The following is a 27527-nucleotide window of genomic DNA, read 5'->3' as shown; positions in this document are numbered from 1 at the left end:
CAGATGGCTTCACAGGCGAATTCTATCTAACATTTAGAGAAGAGCTAACACCTATCCTTCTCAAACTCTTCCAAAATATAGCAGAGGGAGGAACACTCCCAAAGTCATTCTACGAGGCTACCATCACCCTGATACCAAAACCAGACAAAAATGTCACAAAGAAAGAAAATGACAGACCAATATCACTGATGAACATAGATGCAAAAATTCTCAACAAAATACTAGCAAACAGACTCCAACAGCACATTAAAAGGATCATCCACCATGATCAACTGGGGTTTCTCCCAGGAATGCAAGGATTCTTCAATATGCACAAATCAATCAATGTGATAAACCATATTAACAAACTGAAGGAGAAAAGCCATATGATAATCCCAGTAGATGCAGAAAAAGCTTTTTACAAAATTCAACACCCATTTATGATAAAAAAATCCTCCAGAAAGTAGGCATTGAGAGAACTTACCTCAACATAGTAAAGGCCATATATGACAAACCCACAGCCAACATCGTCCTCAATGGTGAAAAACTGAAACCATTTCTTATAAGATCAGGAACAAGACAAGGTTTTCCACGCTCACCACTGTTATTCAACATAGTTTTGGAATTTTTAGCCACAGCAATCAGAGAAGAAAAAGAAATAAAAGCAATCCAAATTGGAAAAGAAGAAGTAAGGCTGTCACTCTTTACAGATGACATGGTACTATACATTAGAGAATCTTAAAGATGCTACCAGAAAACTACTAGAGCTAATCAATGAATTTGCTAAAGTAGCAGGATACAAAATTAATGCACAGGAAGCTCTTGCATTCCTATACACTAATGATGAAAAATCTGAAAGAGAAATTAAGGAAACACTCCCACTTACCATAGCAACAAAAAGAATAAAATACCTAGGAATAAGCCTACCTAAGGAGACAAAAGACCTGTATGCAGAAAATTATGACACTGATGAAAGAAATTAAAGATGATACAAACAGATGGAGAGATATACCATGTGCTTGGATTCGAAGAATCAACATTGTGAAAACGACTATACTACCCAAAGCAATCTGTAGATTCAATGCAATCCCTATCAAACTACCAATGGCATTTTTCACAGAACTAGAACAAAAATTTCACAATTTGTATGGAAGCACAAAAGACCTCGAATAGCCAAAGCAAGCTTGAGAAAGAAAAACGGAGCTGGAGGAATCAGGCTCCTGGACTTCAGAATATACTACAAAGCTACAGTCATCAAGACAGTGTGGTACTGGCACAAAAACAGAAATATAGATCAATGGAACAAGATAGAAAGCCCAGAGATAAACCCATGCACATATAGTCACCTTATCTTTGATGAAAGAGGCAAGAATATACAATGGAGAAAAGACAACCTCTTCAGTAAGTGGTGCTGGGGAAACTGTACAGCTACATGTAAAAGAATGAAATTAGAACACTTCCTAACACCATACACAAAAATAAACTCAAAATGGTTTAAAGACCTAAATGTAAGGCCAGACACTATCAAACTCCTGGAGGAAAACATAGGCAGAACACTCTTTGACATAAATCACGGCAAGATCCAATTGACTCACCTCCTAGAGAAATGGAAATAAAATAAAAAAGAAACAAATGGGACCTAATGAAGCTTAAAAGCTTTCGCACAGCAAAGGAAACCATAAACAAGAGGAAAGACAACCCTCAGAATGGGAGAAAATATTTGCAAACGAAGCAACTGACAAAGAATCTCCAAAATATATAAGCAGCTCATGCAGCTCAATATCAAAAAAACAAACAACCCAATCCAAAAATGGGCAGAAGACCTAGATAGACATTTCTCCAAAGAAGATATACAGATTGCCAACAAACACATGAAAGGATGTTCAATATCACTAATCATTAGAGGAATGCAAATCAAAACTCCAATGAGGTATCACCTCACACCAGTCAGAATGGCCATCATAAAAAGTCTATAAACAATAAATGCTGGAGAGGGTGTGGAGAAAAGGGAACCCTCTTGCATAGTTGGTGGGAATGTATATTGATACAGACACTATGGAGAACAGTATGGAGGTTCCTTAAAAAACTAAAAATAGAACTACCATACGACCCAGCAATCCCACTACTGGGCATATACCCTGAGAAAACCATAATTCAAAAAGAGTCATGTACCACAATGTTCACTGCAGCACTATGTACAATAGCCAGGACATGGAGGCAACCTAAGTGTCCATCGACAGATGAATGGATAAAGAAGATGTGGTACATGTATACAATGGAATATTACTGATGTAATGTTATACCATGAAAAGAAATATTACAGCAATAAAAAGAAACGAAATTGAGTTATTTGTAATGAGATGGATGGTCCTAGAGACTGTATTACAGAGTTAAGTAAGTCAGAAAGGGAAAAACAAATACTGTATGCTAACACATATGTATGGAATCTAAAAAAAAAAAAAAAAAAAAAACAATGGTTCTGAAGAACCTAGCAGCAGGACAGGAATAAAAATGCAGACCTACTAGAGAATGGACTTGAGGACATGGGGAGGGGGAGGGGTAAGCTGGGACGAAGTGAGAGAGTGGCATGGATATATATACACTCCCAAATGTAAAATAGATAGCTAGTGGGAAGCAGCCACATAGCACAGGGAGATCAGCTCGGTGCTTTGTGACCACCTAGAGGGGTGGGATAAGGAGGGTGGGATGAAGACACAAGAGGGAGTAGATATGGGGATATATGTATATGTATAGCTGATTCACTTTGTTATAAAGCAGAAACTAACACACCATTGTAAAGCAATTATACTCCAATAAAGATGTAAAAAAAAAAATCTTTGTTAAATGTGTGAATGAATGAATATATGAATGAAGGCCCAGCTCATATAGCTTCTCCTGGGCAGCACTGGGAGTTTTTGTTTTGTTTTGTTTTGTTTTTCCGTATGCAGGCCTCTCACTGTTGTGGCCTCTCCCATCGCGGAGCACAGGCTCCGGACGCGCAGGCTCAGCGGCCACGGCTCACGGGGCCCAGCCGCTCCGCAGCATGGGGGATCCTCGCGGACCAGGGCACGAACCCGTGTCCCCTGCATCGGCAGGCGGACTCTCAACCACTGCGCTACCAGGGAAGCCCCCACACTGGGAGTTTTTTAAAGCAAACACTCCAACAGCTACTGACGTTGGGGAGGTGTTTCAGGGGACACTGGGGACTTCCTGTGACAGACTTTTCCAGTGATTCCTCAAGCATCGCCTGAGGAATCACTCCGGAAAGGAGGAAACGGCAAACATTTGGAAATGGAGTCTGGAAAGTTATGCCTATTCCGTAAGAATTTTCCCTTCTTATGTTCACTTGATTTTACTCATCTGTGACTCAGCTTCTGATGAATCACTCAAAGCACGTTTATCCTCTGTAAGTGGGATGTACACAGGTGAAATTAAATGGACACATGAGGAAAGCATGAAACGAACCTGTAAGAACAATGTCAGGAAAGGCTCAAACCCATGACAAACGAAGTTCATGAGAAATGCTAGAAAAAAATACAGTTTTTTTTTTCTTTGTTTGTTTGTTTGAAGCAACAAGAACAAAGAAGGCATGGGCCTTTGGGAAATATGATGTCATGTTGACCAAAAGCTGAACTGTGCGATTCCCATATGGCTTTGGTGCCTTCAACTCTGAGGACGGTCCCAGAGTGCAAAGGGTAGGGCAGCTCTGATGAGGAAAAAACAAAATGCAAGTCAGCTGCAAAGAATATTTAAACAAAACCAGTCAGTTTCAACATATTCAAATCTCTCTGTACATGAGCATTACATCTGAATGGGTTCAATAAACATGTGTAATCTCAGAAAAATTTTATAATTTAAAAAAAAAAAATGGATTCTATGAGGTTTTTTTTTCTTTTTTTTTTTTTGGCTGGAGAATGGCAAATAGTACAAATCTTCTGGAATTTCCAGAAACTATAGACTTTTGTGAATTGTGGCCAAAATATACAATTAACTCTTTTCAGTGGATTGTCTGTGAGTATTTAGAAAAGAATCTGGTGATTGTGCGTTCACTAAAAACATGTCAAGCTAGACCCAAGCAATTTAACATTTTTTGTTAGGGTTACTAGGCACGTGTTTCAAATGTGCCAGATGCAGTCGACAGTTACTCTCGGATCATCGCAACTGTGATACTGAAATGTTGAAGGAACGGGAGATTTGGGGACTAACCCAGATTTACAACATCAGGATGCCATCTGCTGTTTAATTGTCTGAGGCTGCCACGGAGTTCAAAAGTTCAACATGCCCCTGACTTGAGATCCATCTTTCTCAAGATGTTTATTAGTAACTCAAATGAAGGCATAAAAGACAGGCAAATCTATTTTAGGAAGACAAATATATTTGAGGGATATTTGATATACTGTACTTCATGCACTGTGATACTTGTTATTCCTTTCGGAGTATCTGGGGTGCAGAATAAAGGCATGTTTTGGGGCTTCCATCCAATTAACCATGCTAGGTGACATGTGACATCTTAGATTTCTGAAACTTCGAACTACTTCCGATATGATATAGCTCTTTAGGTATTAATAAGATTTTTCCTTATATTATGACATTTCATGGACTAGATTATGATCTATAGATGAGAGACCATCTTTATGGCCGTTACAACCATGGTGAGCATTGCTAAACCTTTGCACACCTGCCTCTCGGTGGGCTCCACTAGATGCTGTGTAAAATTGGCTTACCCAGTCTCTGGGTCTTTGTCATGTGTCACAGCCAAGCTTTGATAGGATTTTCATGAAGAGGAAGCTGACACATACAGAAACAATATTCAAATATAGGACTCGGTAGAAACTTTTTTTTAGGGTTTACTTCTATTAGTGAAAGACATGCTATAGAACTCAGTAAGGATGCACCGTGGGGTTGCAGGTTTAGGAGAAATGAAACATCAAAACAGAAGGAAAAGGAACTGATCCTACTTCTCAGAAGGACAAGAATGTGATTCTGAAGTAAAATTTCAGCAGAATGAAAAGCATATACGCTGGAATTGAGACCCAATTCTGGAATCACCTCCTGTGAATTTGTAACCCTAGGCCTCAGCTTTCTCATCAGGTACACAGAGAACACCGTGTAACATCATGGGAAGAATAATAACGTAATCGGTATAGCATTTATAGAGGTTTAGAAAGTGCCGCCACATGCATTACCAACTGGATACAATAACCACATGAAGGATTATTGTAAATCCCTGTTTTGCACATGAGGAAACAGATGCTTGGGGAATTTGAGGGCCTTGCCGGGAACTGTGACCAAGCTGCTCTCATGTGTCGGCATCAGGACTGAGGCCCAGGAACGCTGGGCAGACTGGGCTTCACTCTCCAGTCCCTGCTCAACCACCAGCAGATCAGGTTCTTGACGAGACAGGTTGCTTCCCAAACCACCAAGTTCCTTCCTTCTGAAAAAAGGGGGTTGAGGAGGATAACATTCCTACAGCCAAGTCATTCAGTCATTTCTTTTTTAACATCTTTATTGGAGTAGAATTGCTTTGCAATGCTGTTTTACTTTCTGCTGTATAACAAAGTGAATCAGCTATATGTATACATATATCCCCATATCTCCTCCCTCTTGTGGCTCCCTCCCACCCCTCGAGGTGGTCACAAAGCACCGAGCTGATCTCCCTGTGCTATGCGACTGCTTCCCACTAGCTATCTATTTTACATTTGGGAGTGTATATATGTCCATGCCACTCTCTCACTTCGTCCCAGCTTACCCTTCCCCCTCCCCGTGTCCTCAAGTCCATTCTCTACGTCTGCGTCTTTACTCCTGTCCTGCCCCTAGGTTCATCAGAACCTTTTTTTTATATATTCCATATATATGTGTTAGCATACGGTATTTGCTTTTCTCTTTCTGACTTACTTCACTCTGTATGACAGACTCTAGGTCCATCCACCTCACTACAAATAACTCAATTTTGTTTCTTTTTATGGCTGAATAATATTCTATTGTATAAATGTGCCACATCTTCTTTATCCATTCATCTGTTGTTGGACACTTAGGTTGCTTCTGTGTCCTGGCTATTGTAAATAGAGCTGCAATGAACATTGTGGTACATGACTCTTTTTGAATTATGGCTTTCTCAGGGTATATGCCCAGTAGTGGGATTGCTGGATCGTATGGTAGTTCTATTTTTAGATTTTTAAGGAACCTCCATACTGTTCTCTATAGTGGCTATATCAATTTACATTCCCACCAACTGTGCAAGAGGGTTCCCTTTTCTCCACACCCTCTCCAGCATTTATTGTTTGTAGATTTTTTTTTAAATTTATTTGGTTTTGGCTGCATTGGGTCTTTGTTGCTGTACGAAGGCTTCTCATTGCGGTGGCTTCCCCCGTTGCAGAGCACGGGCTCCAAGGGCGCGGGCCTCAACAGTCGTGGCACACGGGCTCAGCTACTCCGCGGCATGTGGGATCCTCCCAGACCAGGGATCGAACCCCGCATCCCCTGCAACGGCAGGCGAATTCTCAACCACTGCACCACCAGGGAAGTCCCTGTTTGTAGATTTTTTGATGATGGCGATACTGACTGGTGTGAGGTGATACCTCATTGTACTTTTGATTTGCATTTCTCTAATGATTAGTGATGTTGAGCATCCTTTCATGTGCTTCTTGGCCATCTGTTTGTCTTCTTTGGAGAAATGTCTGTTTAGGTCTTCAGCCCATTTTTGGATTGGGTTGTTTGTTTTTTTAATATTGAGATGCATGAGCTGTTTATATATTTTGGAGATTAATCCTTTGTCCGTTGATTCGTTTGCAAATATTTTCTCCCATTCTGAGGGTTGTCTTTTCATCTTGTTTATGGTTTCCTTTGCTGTGCAAGAGCTTTGAAGTTTCATTAGGTCCCATTTGTTTATTTTTGTTTTTATTTCCATTACTCTAGGAGTGGATCAAAAAATATCTTGCTGTGATTTATGTCAAAGAGTGTTCTTCCTATGTTTTCCTCTAAGAGTTTTATAGTGTCAGGTCTTACATTTAGGTCTCAAATCCATTTTGAGTTTATTTTTGTGTACGGTGTTAGGGAGTGTTCTAATTTCATTCTTTTACATGTAGCTGTCCAGTTTTCCCAACACCACTTACTGAAGAGGCTGTCTTTTCTCCATTGTATATCCTTGCCTCCTTTGTCATAGATTAGTTAACCATAGGTGTGTGGGTTTATCTCTGGGCTTTCTATCTTGTTCCATTGATCTATATTTCTGTTTTTGTGCCAGTACCATATTGTCTTGATTACTGTAGCTTTGTAGTATAGTCTGAAGTCAGGGAGTCTGATTCCTCCAGCTCCATTTTTTTCCCTCAAGACTGCTTTGGCTATTCAGGGTCTTTTGTGTCTCCATACAAATTTTAAGATTTTTGTTCTAGTTCTGTAAAAAATGTCATTGGTAATTTGGTAGGGATTGCATTGAATCTGTAGATTGCTTTGGGTAGTATAGTCATTTTCACAATATTGATTCTTCCAATCGAAGAACATGGTATATCTCTCCATCTTTTGGTATCATCTTTAATATCTTTCATCAGTGTCTTGTAGTTTTTGGCATACAGGTCTTTCGTCTCCCTAGGTAGGTTTATTCCTAGGTATTTTATTCTTTTTGTTGCAATGGTAAATGGGAGTGTTTCCTTAATTTCTCTTTCAGATTTTTCATCATTAGTGTATAGGAATGCAAGAGATTTCTGTGCATTAATTTTGGATCCTGCAACTTTACCTAATTCATTGATTAGCTCTAGTAGTTTTCTGGTGACATCTTTAGGATTCTCTGTGTATAGTATCATGTCATCTGCAATCAGTGACAGTTTTACTTCTTATTTTCCAATTTGTATTCCTTTTATTTCTTTTTCTTCTCTGATTGCCATAGCTCGGACTTCCAAAACTATGTTGAATACTAGTGGTGAGAGTGGACATCCTTGTCTTGTTCCTGATCTTAGAGGAAATGCTTTCAGTTTTTCACCACTGAGAATGATGTTTGCTGTGGGTTTGTCATATATGGCCTTTATTATGTTGAAGTAGGTTTTCTCTGTGCCCACTTTCTGGAGAGTTTTTATCATAAATGGGTGTTGAATTTTGTCAAAAGCTTTTTCTGCATCTATTGAGATGGTCATATGGTTTTTATTCTTCAATTTGTTAATATGGTGTATCACATTGATTGATTTACATATATTGAAGAATCCTTGCATCTCTGGGATAAATCTCACTTGATCATGGTGTATGATCCTTTTAATGTGTTGTTGGATTCTGTTTGCTATTATTTTATGAGGATTTTTGCATCTATATTCATCAGTGATATTGGTCTGTAATTTGCTTTTTTTGTGTTATCTTTGTCTGGTTTTGGTATCAGGGTGATGGTGGCCTCATGGAATGAGTTTGAGAGTTTTCCTTCCTCTGCAATTTTTTGGAACAGTTGAGAAGGATGGGTATTAGCTTTTCTCTAAAAGTTTGATAGAATTCACCTGTGAAGCCATCTGGTCCTGGACTTTTGTTTGTTGGAAGATTTTTAGTCACAGTTTCAATTTCATTACTTGTGATTGGTCTGTTCATATTTTCTATTTCTTCCTGGTTCAGTCTTGGAAGGTTATACCTTTCTAAGAATTTGTCTATTTCTTCCAGGTTGTCCATTTTATTGGCATCGAGTTTCTTGTAATAGTCTCTTAGGATGCTTTGTATTTCTGCAGTGTCTGTTGTAACTTCCCCTTTTTCATTTCTAATTTTATTGATTTGAGTCCTCTCCCCCTTTTTGTTAATGAGTCTGCCTAAAGGGTTATCAATTTTCTTTATCTCCTCAACGAACCAGTTTTTAGTTTTATTGATCTTTGCTATTGTTTTCTTTGTTTCTATTTCATTTATTGCTGCTCTGATCTTTATGATTTCTTTCCTTCTGCTGACTTTGGGTTTTGTTTATTCTTCTTTCTCTAGTTCTTTCAGGTGTAAGGTTAGATTGTCTATTTGAGATTTGCCTTGTTTCTTGAGGTAGGCTTGTATAGCTATAAACTTCCCTCTTAGAACTGCTTTTGCTGCATCCCATAGGTTTTGGATCATCGTGTTTTCATTGTCATTTGTCTCTAGGTATTTTTTGATTTCCTCTTTGATTTCTTCAGTGATCGCTTGGTTATTTAGTGACGTATTGTTTAGCCTCCATGTGTTTGTGTTTCTTATGTTTTTTCCATGTAATTGATTTCTAATCTCATAGCATTGTGATCAGAAAAGATGCTTGATATGATTTCAATTTTCTTAAATTTACTGAGGCTTGATTTGTGACCCAAGATGTGATCTTTCCTAGAGAATGTTCCATGCACACCTGAGAAGATAGTGTAATCTGCTGTTTTTGGATGGAATGTCCTATAAATATCAATTAAATCTATCTGGTGTATTGTGTCATTTTAAGCTTGTGCTTCCTTAGTAATTTTCTGTTTGGATGATGTGTCCATTGGTGTAAGTGAGGTGTTCAAGTCCCCCACTATTACTGTGTTACAGTTGATTTCCTGTTTTATAGCTGTTAGCAGTTGCCTTATGTATTGAGGTGCTCCTATGTTGGGTGCATATATATTTATAATTGTTATATCTTCTTCTTAGATTGATCCCTTGATCATTATGTAGTGTGCTTCTTTGTCTCTTGTAATAGTCTTTATTTTAAAGTCTATTTTGTCTGATATGAGAATTGCTACTCCAACTTTCTTTTGATTTCCATTTGCATGGAATAGCTGTTTCCATCCCTTCACTTTCAGTCTCTGTGTGTCCCTAGGTCTGAAGTGGGTCTCTTGTAGACAGCATATATACAGGTCTTGTTTTTGTATCCATTCAGCCAATCAATGTCTTTTGGTTGGAGCATTTAATCCATTTACATTTAAGGTAATTATCAATGTGTATGTTCCTATTATCATTTTCTTAATTGTTTTGGGTTGGTTTTTGTAGGTCCTTTTCTTCTCTTGTGTTTCCCACTTAGAGAAGTTCCTTTAGCATTTGTTGTAGAGCTGGTTTGGTGGTGCTGAATTATCTTAGCTTTTGCTTGTCTGTAAAGCTTTTGTTTTCTCTGTCAAATCTGAATGAGATCCTTGCCGGGTAGAGTAATCTTGGTTGTAGGTTCTTCCCTTTCATCACTTTAAGTATGTTTTGCCACTCCCTTCTGGCTTGTAGAGTTTCTGCTGAGAAATCAGCTGTTAACCTTATGGGCATTCCCTTGTATGTTATTTGTCATTTTTCCCTTGCTGCTTTCAATAATTTTTTTTGTCTTTAATTTTTGCCAATTTGATTACTATGTGTCTCAGCATGTTTCTCCTTGGGTTTATCCTGTGTGGGACTTGCTGCACTTCCTGGACTTGGGTGGCTATTTCCTTTCCCATGTTAGGGAAGTTTTCGACTGTAATCTCTTCAAATATTTCCTCAGATCCTTTCTCTCTCTCTTCTCCTTCTGGGACCCCTATAATGTGAATGTTGTTTTGTTTAATGTTGTCCTATACATCTCTTAGGCTGTCTTCATTTCTTTTCATTCTTTTTTCTTTATTCTGTTCCGCAGCAGTGAATTCCACCCTTCTGTCTTCCAGGTCACTTATCTGTTCTTCTGCTTCAGTTATTCTGCTATTGATTCCTTCTAGTGTATTTTTCATTTCAGTTATTGTATTGTTCTTCTCTGTTTGTTCTTTAATTCTTCTAGATCTTGGTTAAACATTTCTTGCATCTTCTCGATCTTTGCCTCCATTCTTTTTCCGAGGTCCTGGATCATCTTCACTATCATTATTCTGAATTCTTTTTCTGGAAGGTTGCCTATCTCCACTTCATTTAGTTGTTTTTCTGGGGTTTTATCTTGTTCCTTCATCTGGTACATAGCCCTCTGCCTTTTCATCTTGTCTGTTTTTCTGTGAATGTGGTTTTTGTTCCACAGGCTTCAGGATTGTAGTTCTTCTTGCTTCTGCTGTCTGCCCTCTGGTGGATGAGGCTATCTAAGAGGCTTGTGGAAGTTTCCTGATGGGAGGGACTGGTGGTGGGTAGAGCAGGCTGTTGCTCTGATGGGCAGAGCTCAATAAAACTTTAATCCACTTGTCTGCTGATGGGTGGGGCTGGGTGGGGCTGGGTTCCCTCCCTGTTGGTTGTTTGGCCTGAGGCGGCCCAACACTGGAGCCTACCCTGGCTCTTTGGTGGGGCTAAAGGTGGAATCTGGGAAGGCTCATGCCAAGGAGTACTTCCCAGAACTTCTTCTGCCAGTATCCTGTCCTCATGGTAAGGCACAGCCACTCCCTGCCTCTGCAGGAGACCCTCCAACACTAGCAGGTAGGTCTGGTTCAGTATCCTATGGCATCACTGCTCCTTCCCCTTGATCCCAATGCTCACACTACTTTGTGTGTGCCCTCCAAGAGTGGAATCTCTGTTTCCCCCAGTCCTGTTGAAGTCCTGCAATCAATTCCCACTAGCCTTCAAAGTCTGATTCTCTAGGAATTCCTCCTCCCGTTGCTGGACCTCCAGGTTCGGAAGCCTGGCATGGGGCTCAGAACCTTCACTCCAGTGGGTAGACTTCTGTGGTATAAGTGTTCTCCAGTTTCTGAGTCACCCACCCAGCAGTTATGGAATTTGATTTTATTGTGATTACACCCCTCCTACCATCTCACTGTGGCTTCTCCTTTGTCTCTGGATGTGGGGTATCCTTTTTGGTGAGTTCCAGTGTCTTCCTGTCAATGATTGCTCAGCAGTTAGTTATGATTCTGGTGTTCTTGAAAGAGGGAGTGAGGGCATGTCCTTCTACTCTGCCATCTTGACCCAATCTCTCTTCCTTTTCATTTTTAATTCTGTTGATTTATTTTCCCATTTTTCTTGATGAGTCTGGCTAATGGTTTATCAATTTTGTTTATCTTCTCAAAGAACCAGCTTTTAGTTTTATTGATCTTTGCTATTGTTTCCTTCATTTTTTTTCATTTATTTCTAATGTGATCTTTATGATTTATTTCCTTCTGCTAACTTTGAGGTTTTTTTTGTTATTCTTTCTCTAATTGCTTTAGGTGTAAGTTTAGGTTGTTTATGTGAGATTTTTCTTGTGTCTTGAGGTAGGCTTGTATAGCTATAAACTTCCCGCTTAGAACTGCTTTTGCTGCATCCCATAGGTTTTGGGTCATCTTGTTTTCATTGTCATTTGTTTCTAGATATTTTTTGATTTCCTCTTTGATTTCTTCAGTGATCTCTTGGTTTTTCAGTAGTGTATTGTTTAGCCTCCATGTATTTGTATTTTTTCCAGATTTTTCCCTGTAATTGATATCTAGTCTCATAGTGTTGTGATTGGAAAAGATACTTGATACGATTTCAATTTTCTTAAATTTACCAAGGCTTGATTTGTGACCCAAGATATGATCTATCCTGGAGAATGTTCCATGAGCACTTGAGAAGAAAGTGTATTCTGTTGTTTTTGCATGGAATGTCCTATAAATATCAATTAAGTCCATCTTGATTAATGTATCATTTAAAGCTTGTGTTTCCTTATCTATTTTCATTTTGGATGATCTGTCCATTGGTGAAAGTGGGGTGTTAAAGTTCCCTACTATGACTGTGTTACTGTCGATTTCCCCTTTTATGGCTGTTAGCATTTGCCTTATGTATTGAGGTGCTCCTATGTTGGGTGCATAAATATTTAAAATTGTTATATCTTCTTCTTGGATTGATCCCTTGATCATTATGTAGTGTGCTTCTTTGTCTCCTGTAATAGTCTTTATTTTAAAGTCTATTTTTTCTGATATGAGAATTGCTACTCCAGCTTTCTTTTGATTTCCATTTGCTTGGAATATCTTTTTCCATCCCCTCATTTTCAGTCTGTATGTGTCCCTAGGTTTGAAGTGGGTCTCTTGTAGACAGCATATATACAGGTCTTGTTTTTGTATCCATTCAGCCAGCCAGTCAATGTCTTTTGGTTGGAACATTTCATCCATTTACATTTAAGGTAATTATCGATATGTATATTCCTATTACCATTTTCTTAATTGTTTTGGGTTTGTTTTTGTAGGTCTTTTCCTTCTCTTGTATTTCCTGCCTAGAGAAGTTCCTTTAGCGTTTGTTGTAAAGCTGGTTTGGTGGTGCTGAATTCTCTTAGCTTTTCTTGTCTGTAAAGGTTTTAATTTCACCGTTGAATGTGAATGAGATCCTTGCTGGGTAGAGTAATCTTGGTTGTAGTTTTTTCCCTTTCATCACTTTAAATATGTCCTGCCAGTCCTTTCTGGCTTTCAGAGTTTCTGCTGAAAGATCAGCTGTTAACTTTATGGGGATTGCCTTGTATGTTATTTGTTGGTTTTCCCTTGCTGCTTTTAATATTTTTTCTTTGTATTTAATTTTTGATAGTTTGATTAATATGTGTCTTGGCATGTTTCTCCTTGGATTTATCCTCTATGGGACTCTCTGTACTTCATGGGCTTGATTGACTCTTTCCTTTCCTATATTAGGGAAGTTTTCAACTATAATCTCTTCAAATATTTTCTCAGTTCCTTTCTTTTTCTCTTCTTCTTCTGGGACCCCTATAATTCAAATGTTGGTGCTATTAATGTTATCCCAGAGGTCTCTGAGACTGTCCTCAATTCTTTTCATTCTTTTTCTTTATTCTGCTCTGTGGTAGTTATTTGCACTATTTTAGCATCCAGGTCACTTATCCGTTCTTCTGCCTCAGTTATTCTGCTATTGGTTCCTTCTAGAGAATTTTAAATTTCATTTATTGTGTTGTTCATCATTGTTTGTTTGCTCTTTACTTCTTCTAGGTCTTTGTTAAATGTTTCTTGTATTTTCTCCATTCTATTTCCAAGATTTTGGATCATCGTTTCTATCATTACTCTGAATTCTTTTTCAGGTAGACTGCCTATTTCTTTTGCATTTGTTTGGTCTGGTAGGCTTTTACATTTCTCCTTCATCTGCTGCATAGTTCTCTGTCTTCTCATTTTGCTTAACTTAACTGTGTTTGGGGTCTCCTTGTCTCAGGCTGCTGGTTTGTAGTTACCATTGTTTTTGGTGTTTGCCCCCAGTGGATAAAGTTGGTTCAGTGGGTTGTGTAGACTTCCTGGTGGAGGGGCCTGGTGCCTGTGTTCTGGTGGATGAGGCTGGGTCTTGTCTTTCTGGTGGGCAGGACCGCATCCAGTTGTGTATTTTGGGGTGTCTGTGAACTTATTATGATTTTAGGCAGTCTCTCTGCTAATGGGTGGGGTTGTGTTCCTGCTTTGCTAGTTGTTTGGCATAGGGTGTCCAGCACTGTAGCTTGCTGGTCATTGAGTGGAGCTGGGTCTTAACATTGAGATGGAGATCTCTGGGAGAGCTCTAGCTGATTGATATTACATGGGGCTGGGAGGTCTCTGGTGGTCCAATATCCTGAACTCGGCTCTCCCACCTCAGAGACTCAGGCCTGACACTCAGCCAGCCAAAGCACTACGACCCTGTCAGCCACATGGCTATTTTTTTTGTGAAAGTCAGCAAAACGGGACAGCCCCAGGCCTCCCTCACTGGAGCTCAGGCAAAGTTGTAGAAAGTACAGTTCCTGAGGACAGGCAGCTTAGCTGCATTCCATTCAATCATTTTTTATCAAAGATTATGTTTATCTTGGGACTTCCCTGGTGGCACAGTGGTTAAGAATCTGCCTGCCAATGCAGGGGACACGGGTTCAAGCCCTGGTTCGGAAAGATCCCACATGCCATGGAGCAACTAAGCCCGTGTTCGTGAGCCCAGAACCACAACTACTGAGTGCACATTCTGCAACTACTGAAGCCTGCATGCACCTAGAGCCCATGCTCTGCAACAAGAGAAGCCACTGCAATGAGAAGCCCGAGCACCACAACAAAGAGTAGCCCCTGCTCGCCGCAACTAGAGAAAGTCCACATGCAGCAACAAGACCCAACACAGCCAAAATTATTAAATTTAAAAAATAAATTAATTAATTTAAAATGTATTTTTAAAAGTACAATGTTAAATGTTAATCTCATCCTAAAAACACCACAGAAACATCCAAAATAATGTTCCACCAAATATATTGGAACTGTGGCCCAGCCACGTAAAATAAAATAAAATAAAATAAAATAAATTATGTTTATCTAAACGGTTTCACTTATTCGTGTTGGTATGAAATGTTAAAACTTCTGAAATATCATAGTCTCACATAGATGAAATATCAGTACTGACTCACGTGTCTTCATTTTTTCTACCTGAACCCAATTTAAGGGCAATTTTCTAAGAACATTTTAAGAAGAATACCTGGCATCTGGTTGCTCTTCCTGTCCATTTCTATATGACCTTTCTCTTCAAAGTTTTGACCTGCATCTTAATTTCCATCTCAAAAACAGCAGTTGCTTCGGTACCTGATGGATCCCTCATATTCTTTTTTCTACTTTAAAAATCTACATCAGTTTCAGAAAAAAAATGAGTGCAGGCCGTTCAATTTTATCTAGAGCAGCAAATCTGTGCCTAGGAAGTTCAAATAGAGGCTAGCCTCTATAGAAACAACTTTTAAATAAACTTAGAAACCGAACTATTTAGACTTTCCATTCTTGGCATATAATACTTTTATTTTAGCAAAGAAAGGACAATGAAAACTTTTCAAGGAGGTCAGAAGTTGTGTTCCATACTCTAATTTGATTTGCCCCGACTGGAGGGCATTTTCAACACAGTGTAAACAGTTTTCAGCAAACACATTCTTAAAGATCTTTTCAACTCTCTGGTTTCAATGGACGGTGAGTGGACACATATGTTAATGAAGTATGTTTATTACCAAAGCTGATGCTGAAATCAAACTACCGGCTAGCCTGCCATGTCCATTTCTACCTATGTTGTTGGTACAACCAACTGACTCCTCTTATAGATTTTTCTATGTTCTTTTTCATTCACCCTTTCTTCTTCTCTCCCAAGGAGATAATTGACACTGCCTTTGCATTTCTTGCTTAGCCCGGCTCTGCCTCCTGGGGTGTACCTCCTGCTCTAAATCATGGCTGATGTTGTAGAAATTTCCCCTTCCAGGACCCACCCCCTCAGTTCCTAATTTCCAAATTTCACATTTAGCCACAGTATTCTTTGCCTCTGGTCTCCATCAAATGCTACTTAAATAATGTTGCTAGGAAAACTGAAACAGTAGTATCATTTATTTTGTTTCTCCACTTATTCTAAAATGTTCTGCTTCTCAAAACAAAACTTTTCGTTTTATCTATTTTAGAGGAAGAGGAGGCACCCTCATCCCCCCCAGTAGTTTGGTCTCCACCAGAAACACCGAGGTCAGTTCAGTAGGAGTTGTGAGTCGATCACATTGAGCTACATTTTGCGGGCATACTCGGGAAAATCCTGTTGATGTAAAACAGAAAATTAAACTAGTTTCATTGCAAGTGTGCATATAGTGTCCTTAAAACATGGAAAAGCTCTTATTGTCCTTTCTTATATTTTATGGCCAATACGTCTGCCCAAAAATCCATCTCCAGCCAGTATTCTTCTATAAGATGGAAATGGAGTGAATGCCCCAGCAGGACGCTGGTGAGAGGAGTGTTCTGCAAGTGATAGACGCACACCTGAACTTCAGATTCATTGTTCAAGCAGGAAATCACCCAATTTCCCTGCATTCTATATTTTTTCTCTTTAAATTATATATTTAAAGTGTGCTTTTATAAACGGGTATTACATGATCTCACTTTCACAGATGACAAAGGCTTGGGGGAAGTTAATGCTTTGCTATTATTAACTTATCAAGCAACCGCAGTCCCCAGGCATTCTTTCAGGCAATAAACCGTATTCGTTTTGTTGTTGGCTCACCCTTTATTTTTATGGCCCATTAACCAGTACTGAATTAAAATCAAATTTGTATAAATGATCTAATAGTTTTGCAAACTAGTTAGTCATCTGAATACCCAACACATGGCAATGCCAGATAAGGTTATGAATCAAATACAAGCATAGATTTTAAATCATTGATGATTAAAATATTCTTTTTTAAAAACTGATAGCCAAAAAGGGTAGAGAAAATGTTTTTTTTAAAAAAAAAAAAGATAAATTTGGCACAAACTTTAGCAAACATTCCATTTGCATACAGAGTGGGATTTGAGGCTGAATGAAACCCATGCTCTGCGTTGGCGACAGTGCAGGTTACAACTTCCTGTTCTTTCCTGTCACTTCATATCAGCTTTTGGAGAAGTGGAAGGTTTCTGGTCTAATTTTTCCACTTCTCAATATTAATGCTATCAAAGTGTACTAAAGCTTTACTTTGTGAATCCTTTTACCATCCTGGAAAAAATAAAGATGAAACAGAATATTTAAATGGGAAATTTTTTGTGATCCTAATGAGAGGTTTGGAGTTCTCTGAACCACTAATTATAATGATACGATTCTAATTTTTCTTCCTCAAATAATAAGCACCTCTTATTTTGAGGAGAAGAATTTAACTAATTAAATTCCTCCTAAATAAAGGAGGTGAGTCTTTTGGCTCCTATGAGACTTTCCACAGAGATCCCCTCTGGCCTGGCCCAACTGTGGCCTTGTGACCATTCGATGAGGTGGGAAATGTCACTTGAGATGCATGTAGTCACGTGACAGCGTCATCACTAAGCAGAGGACTTTCTCAGGGGGGTTGCTACAGTGCTGTCATGGATTCTGCTTCCAAATATTGCTCTCATGGTGCTCAAAATATGTCATTTCACTGTGTGCTTCTGCAAGAAATTTTGCCAAGCAGACATCTGTTTGGATTGAGATGCTATACCTTGAAAAGGGAGGAGTTTGTGTGGTAGAAAGACAGGGCCTTTGAGTCAGAAGAACTTGGCTTTAGTCTTGACCACTAATCCCCATTTAAGGTACAGGCTCAATGAACTCTTCACTAAAATGAAGATGAAGCTACCTACCACTGGGTTTACTGTAGGGTGGGGATTAAATGAGATAATATATGGAATATAGTTTGATGCCTGGACATCATAGAAGATCAAGGATAGAGATTACCATTAAAAAAATAAAAACAATCTTTTGCCCAGAGAAGAGCAAAAGATTAAACTAATCCAACTGAAGATTCAAATACCTAAGGCTCAACTCAGGCACACTACTGTAAAAAATATTAGTCAGATCCGTTCCCCTATGTGTAGACACTCCATGACTGTGGTAGATAGAAATGCAGACTGATTTAGATGTTTCCTGGTGGTGATGTAAATGCCACGGACAGCATCATGGGATTTTCTAGAATGATGAATAATTCCTGGGAAAGTTCGGGGGAAAGAAACCCTCCCTCAGTTGACGTATAGTAGCATTCCTGGAAAAGACTGTTTATATTAAAATTGTACAAAAAGTGGTTTGTATTCATATTTAAACAGTTTGTTTTTAGGAACAAACATCATTGACAAATTTCTCTTCTTCACATGAAAGTCCTCTGGGACACAGGAAGGCATGAGGGAGCAGGGACCGTTCTTCATTCTTCCTGGTGGAGAACCAGCCACCCTTTGCAGGAGGAAGCCTTCCAGGTTCCTATTTGCTAACTTGTAGTAGAGGAGCTAGTCTCTTGGCAACCAAGAAACCAGGTCCACGGGTTTTCAAAATCTCCCCTTGGGTCGACTCTTTTCTCTAGAAGAGGACATTCCTTTACAACAACAAGCTCTGTGGGGAAAAGCAGGCCTGGTGAAACTATCAAGGAGAGGCCAGCAGGTGGTCCCAGACATGGGGGAGGGAAAAGCCTTGAGGGAAAGTGCCGACAAGAAAGAAGACATTGTCAAAGGAAGCTGTCTGAGCGCTCGAGAATTGGCCCGGGAGCGGGGGCTTTACCAGAAGGAGGAACTATAACTGGGAATAGTTGACTCAGCATGCAAAAGCCAATGACCAGGGCTTCCTTGGTGGCGCAGTGGCTGGGAGTCCGCCTGCTGATGCAGGGGACATGGGTTCGTGCCCCGGTCCGGGAGGATCCCACATGCCGCGGAGCGGCTGGGCCCATGAGCCATGGCCGCTGAGCCTGCGCGCCCGGAGCCTGTGCTCCGCAACGGGAGAGACCACAACAGTGAGAGGCCCGCGCATAAATAAAAAAAAATTTTAAAAAGGCAATGACCAAGGCACCAAGAGGGGCCGAGTCTCAGAAACCAACACTGAGTTGAATCTGACCAAAGAGGCAGGTGGCCCCAACGAGGGAAGCACAGACCATTAGACTATAACATCACTCTAGTCACCTCCTGAGAAGACTACAGCCCATGCTTCCCCTCTTCTGAAAGGTAAGGACGAAGCTCCCCAGGAATCCTCTACGTGAGCCCTCTGTCCTGGCCCAGGCCTGTTCTCCACTGGCAACAAGAAATATCTCAACACCAACCATGAGAATCATTCTCTATCCACACAACGTGGACACGGAAGTGGATAACCTTCCAAATTAACCTACCTCCCAATGAGGCTACTTTGAAGACCCAGAAAAACAGCAAGATCGTTTTTGCCTTTCTTACCTGAATGTCTTCGATTTTGCCTCTTTCAGTATTATTCTATTAAGCCAAACTATTAATGGCTAAATTGGGAACCTGATAGGTTACATTTGTTAGTATAATGTTTTATAAGTAGTATAGTTGTAGTAGTTTTTATTGTTAAAAAAATAAACCAGACCACAGAATATTGGTTTCTGCTGTTGAACATGCCTCCATAACATCAGCTATACTGAGTTTTATGTGAGACATTTCATAAGTGAAACATTTAAAACTCAGGTTTATTTCTGTATAACTAGGGCTCAATATCTTCTTATTATAAAATAATATTATTTACCATTATAGTTAATAGAAAAGCCAAAAAATTTATCCAGGTTATGTGTTCTGTTTTGTTCAAAGGCCAGAACGTTGGTCACATTCATCAATAATGTGATTCTTAATCCATCTTCACTCACCAGAAGTACAGTCAGTGGAAATTTGGCCTTGACTGACCTCTGCTTTCTCACTCACACTTTATCTATCATATGTGGCCTATCTATTTTGCATTTCTGTGTGTCTGTATATCTTAACAGGAACTCTGGAAGGACATATGTCAGGCACAGGTAACCTGCTACCATCCAGACCACGTGTTTTCTCCTGTTGGTGGCCTCAGGATTGTAGGGAACTTACCTGCCTTGTTCATCCCTGTATCCACAGCATCTAGAATAGTTCCAGACGTGGATTAAGCACCCATAAAACAGTTGTAAATAAATGAAGGACAAGAACAAGTGGGTGATAAGTTGCCCATCCTTATGTTTTATATAAATGCACTAATATTTTTCAAAAGTCTTGGTGCACTAGATTCAGGCGGGCTAAGTGCAGCCATAAGTCTCATTTAAACAATCTTCCTACAGAACATGCACATATAGAACACATACTACACTAGCCTATGATTTATAAATCCTCGTTAGTCATTTTTAATCAACAACTCTACAATATGTATCTCCTTCATCCCAAGCAAGGAGGATGATCACTGTGGAAAACACAGTGAAAAATGGAACCGATCTGCATTCAGTCTCTCTGAAGACAAAAAAAAAAAAAGAGTTATATGAGGCAGGTCTGGAATTATGAGGTAACTAGAAGCTTTATAATATTAGAAATAACTGAAGTCTTGGAGTATGAAGCCTAGAGACTGGTGAACACGTAAGACTTGTCTTAAACATTTAAGGCACTATCATTTTGTGGTGCTGTTATTGGATATTTAGGTATGTTTCACCATGGATAAAGTTAGGGCTCTGAAAGTAAGTATAAGGTAACTGAGAAGTAGATTATTTGATGGTTAAATATTTACAAAGATGTAAGAGGTAGCAAGTTCCTTGTCGCTGGCATGCTCAAGTATGGACTGGGTATACACTTGGTGGAGACTGTGGAGAAGCTCATATATCACACCAGGGTGGGATTTGAACTACTTGGCCTTCGGTATGCCCCCAAAACCTGGGAAATTATGATTTTGTGAGACAAAATCCCAGGCATTATTAAGCCATGAAACTAATTGTGGTACTGGATCTAAGAAGCAAATTTCAAGGAAGCTGAGAAGCTTTAGGGTAGCTCTGAGCTGAGTATTTGTGGAGGATTGGGGAGGATATTTAGGATTGGGAGAATGTTCTGAGGAAGTCTACAGAGGAGGGAGAAATCATCAAACACGCTCAGAGGTCAATTTGACTGAAATGAAGGTTCGTGTAGAATTGTATTAAAATTGGGCTCAGTGAGGTACAGTGTGATATAATCCGTGGGAAGAGAGAAAATTTTGCCAATTGAGAAATACCACACAAGTGTTAAGTATTATCCAATTTTCACAGAGAGACTTGAACTGCCAGGTGGAGTGTCAGGTAGTTTGGCAGGAGGTGATGCCCACGTCCAAGGTTGGCCAAAAGTATGAGTCCCGGAAGAAGCCGAGAGTGGGAAAACTAGGATTCCAGGAAGTAGGCAGCTGTGCAAGCAGTTGGCACAAAGGGAAAGGACTCTTGGCATCTGAAGAGCCTATTAAGAGAAAGGGAACACCCAAATCCCAAAGAAAAGATGTATCCTCAGCAAGTGACCAAGGTATAAACTCAGATATGGTGCCGTGTACTAAGGTCCCAAAGAATAAGTCAAAAGCCCAGTGAATAGAACTAAGACGTAAGATCGGAGTGGTGCCAGCAAAGAGGACGGCTTGTTTCTGGGCCTCTAAGATACCAGCCCGAGGTTCCCTAAACATTTATTCCTACTGGGAAAGTTGACCTCAGACCCTGGAATAAGCCTGAAAAAAATAATAAATGAATAAATAAATAAATAAATAAAATTAAATAAAATACTAGCCCGAGGTTCCCTAAACATTTATTCCTACTGGGAAAGGTGACCTCAGACCCTGGGATAAGCCTGAAAAAAATAATAAATGAATAAATAAATAAATAAATAAAATTAAGTAAAATACTAGCCCGAGGTTCCCTAAACATTTATTCCTACTGGGAAAGTTGACCTCAGAACCTGGAATAAGCCTGAAAAAAATAATAAATGAATAAATAAATAAATAAATAAAATTAAATAAAATACTAGCCCGAGGTTCCCTAAACATTTATTCCTACTGGGAAAGTTGACCTCAGACCCTGGGATAAGCCTGAAAAAAATAATAAATGAATAAATAAATAAATAAATAAAATTAAATAAAATACTAGCCCGAGGTTCCCTAAACATTTATTCCTACTGGGAAAGTTGACCTCAGACCCTGGGATAAGCCTGAAAAAAATAATAAATTAATTAATTAATTAAATTAAATTAAATTAAATACTAGCCCGAGGTTCCCTAAACATTTATTCCTACTGGGAAAGTTGACCTCAGACCCTGGGATAAGCCTGAAAAAAATAATAAATTAATTAATTAATTAAATTAAATTAAATTAAATACTAGCCCGAGGTTCCCTAAACATTTACTCCTACTGGGAAAGTTGACCTCAGAACCTGGGATAAGCCTGAAAAATAAATAAATTAATTAATTAATTAAATTAAATTAAATTAAATACTAGCCCGAGGTTCCCTAAACATTTATTCCTACTGGGAAAGTTGACCTCAGACCCTGGGATAAGTCTGAACTAGACATGGAAGTTCAGGGGTCTTAGCCACAAGGATTGGAAAGTAAGGGGAGAAAGAAGCCACCAAGAACAGCAGATGTATTTAAACCTGATGCCCACTCTGATCAGTTGTCCAAGTCACTTCCTGGAACATGGTACTGAGAAGGTTTCAGAAGATATGTTACTACATAGTGTGAAAAAAAAAATGCCACAACCAAGTGATGGTGCCTTCCGTGGGCATGGGACAGTGGTCAACACAGGCATCACGTGTTCATCATTCTTGTACAGCAACATTCCAAACTAGGGATGAGGCTTGAATTAGAGTCAGAGAGTGGCAGACCTTGATTACCAGATTGAAGTACTATGATTTTATCTGAGATTCAAGGGACTTCACTGAAAGATCATGGCCAACATTGCTGTGCACTTCTGGTGTTAGATCACAGCAGGTCTGCAGAGAAGCTATATTGATCAGGGGAGCAGAGACTCTTCAACATCTGTGTTTGTGGCTCTCAGTTTCCCCTCTAGTGTGAGAAATGAAATTGTGTGCCCTCATGTTAGATTTTCTGTGCAGTGAATTGTAAAAGCCATTGCCAATAAGAATTATTTCATGTACACGTAATCCCATGTGCAGTCTGCTGCAAATTTATTCATGATCTTCTCCAGCTAATATGAGGAAACGCAGCTGCGGTGCCAAGATGACAGGACGATTTATATAGAGAACTGAAATCCACATTAAAATTCTTTGACTTGATCTCCTGCTCTGTAATTTGAAGGGGAATACAAGGGACATATATATATTTTTAAATAACCTTTCCTTGGTTCTCAAATAATTTATAGTATTATTCCACTATTCTCTGCTTCTTACCATGTTTTAAAAAATAACCCTTCCTAAGGTAAGATGTGCAGGTAGAAGATTAGCATCATTGCCCATGAAGTAGCACTTATGTGTTGCTTATGAATATATGGGATAGAGTTCCTGAAGAAAGGACACCAACACCAATGTGTAAACTAAGTAAAATTATAGAATTTTAATCTGAACATTTAAAATATATATGTATATATATATATACCCTACTGCAAACACATTTTATAGATGGGGAAAATGAGACCCAGAGATGGTAGAGCCTCAGTGAAGTTTCCATAGCAGAGGCAGGAATAGGACTTGAGTAGACCTGTCATGTGCAGAACCTCTGTGATTTCCTCCCCATCGTGATGTATTTTGAGTTTTCTTTTTTAGAAATAGAACCATCATTATTCTCCAGTTCTAGGATTAAAAATCTCAGTTTTCGTACACTGCACTCCCTCCGATGCCCTCCTCCCCCACCCCTGCTGCCTTACTCTCAGGTGCCAGTACCTGCCCATCTTGCTGACCTACCTTTGCAGTTACTGCTTCCTTTCTTCTTCATTCACTTTCAGTTCCTCAAAGGGACGCCCCTAAGAGAGCTCTCATTCACTTGGTGGCTTTTTAAATTATTTTTTAATTGTTATTTTTTCCTCTTTGTTATAGTCCATAAACCACCATCAGATGTAGATTCATTAAACATGTTTTCTATCATCTTTCCCAGGCACAAAAGCCTTCAATGGCATCTGTTTCCTACTGATTCAGGTCCAATGTCTTTAGAGCCTCACGTTCAACGCCACCCGCATTCTAGCTTCAATCCCTAACCCACTCTTTTCCCAAGAAAATCTCTCCTTTCACACCCCACCCATATCTATAATTTTAATATATATATAGTTATATAAATGTGTGTCACTTTAGAAACTTGTCCACGTTTATTAAATTTCATTTACTCCGCTGAATTCCCCAGAGGCTTTGCACCAGAGGCTTTGCACGGAGACCAAGTTCAGCCTGATTCCCCTGTGCTTGGCTTGCTGACCCTTTCATCACAGCTGCTCAGGCCTTTGGTGAGTAAGTGAGACTCTCCTCGCAATTAACACATCTGGTCAATTCCTGACACAAGAGTTTCCTTTCCAGCTGAGTCAGTCTAGTCTCTGCCCCAAGAACACCTACTGCACTGTTCCTTATCTACTCCCCCTCACCCTCCAGTCTCTTTCTCTTCCTCCCTTCCTGGCTGTCCAGACTAGAGTCTTTCTTTTCTACTGTTTCAACTCCTGCTTATTCTATGCAAATGCTCTATTTTCCTCATGGAGTCTTTCTTGATTATTACAACTGGAAGAGATTTTTCTCACTCCAGATGTCCTATCACTTAAGAATTGCAGTACAAGACATTTAATGAAATGTGCCCTAAAAGCCTTATATTGCGATTATTCGTTTGCATGTTTTATTTCCTTATGGTTGAAGGTGGTCTTACCAATATTTGTGTTTGCTAAAGTAGTTAGCACCAAATGAAGGAACAAATATGAAATGCTAGTTCAGATTGGGGCACTGACCACATTACTTACTATTAATAATAAAAGAAACAGAACTGACAGTGAAAAGGAAGTGATTATTAGCAAACGAAAACTTGGAAGAATTTCTGAAAGGTAGATAAACAACTCACATATAAGTATTGACTGGTGAGCACTTTCAGAACTCCTCAGAGAAAGATACTAAACTTCCTTTTAAAAAAATAGGAGCAAGTATTAAACAAACACTAGACTTCTCATGAGCACAATCTAATGTTTAACAACAATGGAGTAACAATGGTATGAGGGAAACCACATTAGCATTCAAGCATGCGGGCAAAATTAGGTGCTTTCCAACCAAAAAAGGCTCAGCAAGTTTATCTGGTCAGGCACGTTTAAAAAAAAACTATAAACAATTAAAAAGCGTAAATTCAGGTTACAAATCCAAAAAGAAATCGGAGAAAGAAGAGGATATGAGTTTTAAGGTGGAACTAACGTGTCCCTGGAAAAGAAAGGTAAATCTCAGAACGACTCCTTTACTGCTGGTGTAGAAATAATCGTTCCAAATTAGAACATGAAGTCCGAGGGCTACATGAAAATGTCTTTAAGAAGAAAGTAGATAGTGTCATACAAAATGAGTGACTATCTTTCCTGTCAAGAAAAAAGAAAGGCAATTACAAAGTGAGGTTAAAAGAAAAAACAAGATGAAAATAAATCATGCTCCCCAAATGAAATTTTGACATAATTTTTTAGGAGTTGATGGAGTTTAAAGAACAGTGCCTTTTGAAATAACAAAGTCAAACACTGTTCAGGTAATTCATAGGAAAAGAGAAGGCTGACAGACGTTCTCAATTCAGGTATAATCACTGTGGATTTATGATAGCCACAACCATAATTACTTTACCGGGATTTTCTTTTCTAGAGAGTGATTTATCACTTTTTATATAATGACCCACTTTCTAAAGGTTTTGAAAAATGTTAAACTTTATCGGGATCTTTAAGAATTTATATATACTGTTGAGGAGAAACTTTTATTCGAAGTTTAGCAAGTTTTTCAGTTTTGTTTCTTTTTTTCAATAAATTTTTAAATGAAATGTAATATTTAAAAATATTAACAGTACTTTTCTCATGATTATTCTTTTCTCTACTTTTCCAAATTTTATAGCACTAGTATGTAACACTTTTAAAACAAAAATGTAACATATCATTTTAAGCAAATTAGTGTATTAAAAGTACCGAAGATATTTTAATGCTTTTATTAATGATATTGTAACCCAATTCCAGAAAGAGCTCAGAGCTAATGAGAGAGATGAAGTGGTTTTTCAGCCTATTGTGCTATTTAGTTTTTTCACTTTTTTAAAATCAAAAATCAAGTTGCCCTATTTACTTTGAATTTAGAATTGTATTTCTTCTGAGTAAATATAATTACTATTATTATTAATGTTTAATCCAAAATTATTTTTCCTCTTATTTTAAGGAAAATAAATCTCAAAAATTTTTAATGAAATTCATCAAGATACACTAAGAAAATCTTGCTGCAAAGGTAAGGGAGAAGACAATCATTTATTAGGCTCTTTTTATTTTATTGATCAAACCTAAAGCATTTGAAGATCAACCTACAGCGAAATGTTCTTACAATCATGAAAAGGAGAATCCAAGCTGTGAAAAGGTCAGAGGAGCCTGGATTGGTCAGTGGTGATAAGAAGGGAAGATGGCATGTAGATTTGGCCCCTGTTATAACTCAGCTGGTGATGGGATGGGATCCAGGAGCATCATCCAGTAGGAAGGAGGGGGCCAAGGGCAGTGGCTGGAGCTGAGTGCGGCCAGGGCTGCAGAACTGGCCCCTCTCAAGAGAAGTTGGATCAAGAAGTTGGATCCAAATTTGAGGAGACAGAGCTTCCCATTAGTGGCTAAAAGGGGAAAGGTAGACTTTGGAGTCAGACAAGCCTGGGATGAAATCTAGCACTGCAATTACACAAGCAAATGATTGGACCTCTTCAAGCTTTCTTTCTGTCTTCAATATGGTGATAATAATTCTTACCTTAATTCTCATGTCATATTTGCCATGAGGATGGTCAAGTCTGGACAGGAGACATCATTATGATTCCAGGGGATCCATTCTATACAGCAGAGGAATTGGAAGTCAGGAGGGGGTTCGGGGATGAGCTTTGGTCCTGATAGATAAGGCTGGAGTGCTGACAAGATGTTTGTGCAGAAAGCAATTTGTACGAAACAGATGTGCACAGAAAGTGCTGGAGAAAGCCTGGACCTTGTCGAGCCCCAGGGTCCCTGGTTCACTCCAGGCACATTGGCTCCTGGTTGCATGACCAAGCCAATCTGCTTCAGCCCTCAGCCGGCTTGCGGTGGCTCTGGGTCCCGTAACGCCCTCCAAGCTTCATCAGGTTCGGCTCAAATTTCAGCTGAACTGAATTTACAAACAATGCTTCTCAACCGTACATTTGAATGATAGATAACATTTAAAAATATATTTATAGCTGGGTCCTATTTCCTACCATTTTTATTTAGTTGGTCCAATGAGTAGCTGGAGTTGAGACCCACTGATCAAAATTCTTTAATGTCCACAACTAAATGGAGTTGAAAAACTTGGGGTTGCAAATTGATTCCTCAGTTATAAAAAGATGCTACCACCCACCTGCTCTTGTCTCTAGTTCCAGAAATGACTATTTTCAAGTTCCGACTTGATTTAGGTAATATGAATTCATTCCACACTTTAAAGCCTGTGA

The 27527-nt window shown here is 39.1% G+C and overlaps 1 long non-coding RNA gene across 1 annotated transcript in view; it reads left to right on the top strand.

The window, feature by feature from the left end:
* LOC137211184 (uncharacterized) overlaps positions 1-27527 on the top strand; it is a 63499-nt gene that overhangs the window by 11827 nt on the left and 24145 nt on the right. Inside the window, exons 4-6 of the long non-coding RNA XR_010936939.1 lie at positions 16151-16208; positions 24260-24342; positions 26261-26326. This is a non-coding gene — a long non-coding RNA (uncharacterized lncRNA). The remainder of the gene's footprint in view (positions 1-16150; positions 16209-24259; positions 24343-26260; positions 26327-27527) is intronic.

This window comes from Pseudorca crassidens, chromosome 18, assembly GCF_039906515.1.
Source record: "Pseudorca crassidens isolate mPseCra1 chromosome 18, mPseCra1.hap1, whole genome shotgun sequence".
NCBI classification, from domain to species: domain Eukaryota; kingdom Metazoa; phylum Chordata; class Mammalia; order Artiodactyla; family Delphinidae; genus Pseudorca; species Pseudorca crassidens.
Note: the sequence above shows the minus strand (reverse complement) of the source record. Positions and strands in the feature narration are given on the sequence as shown.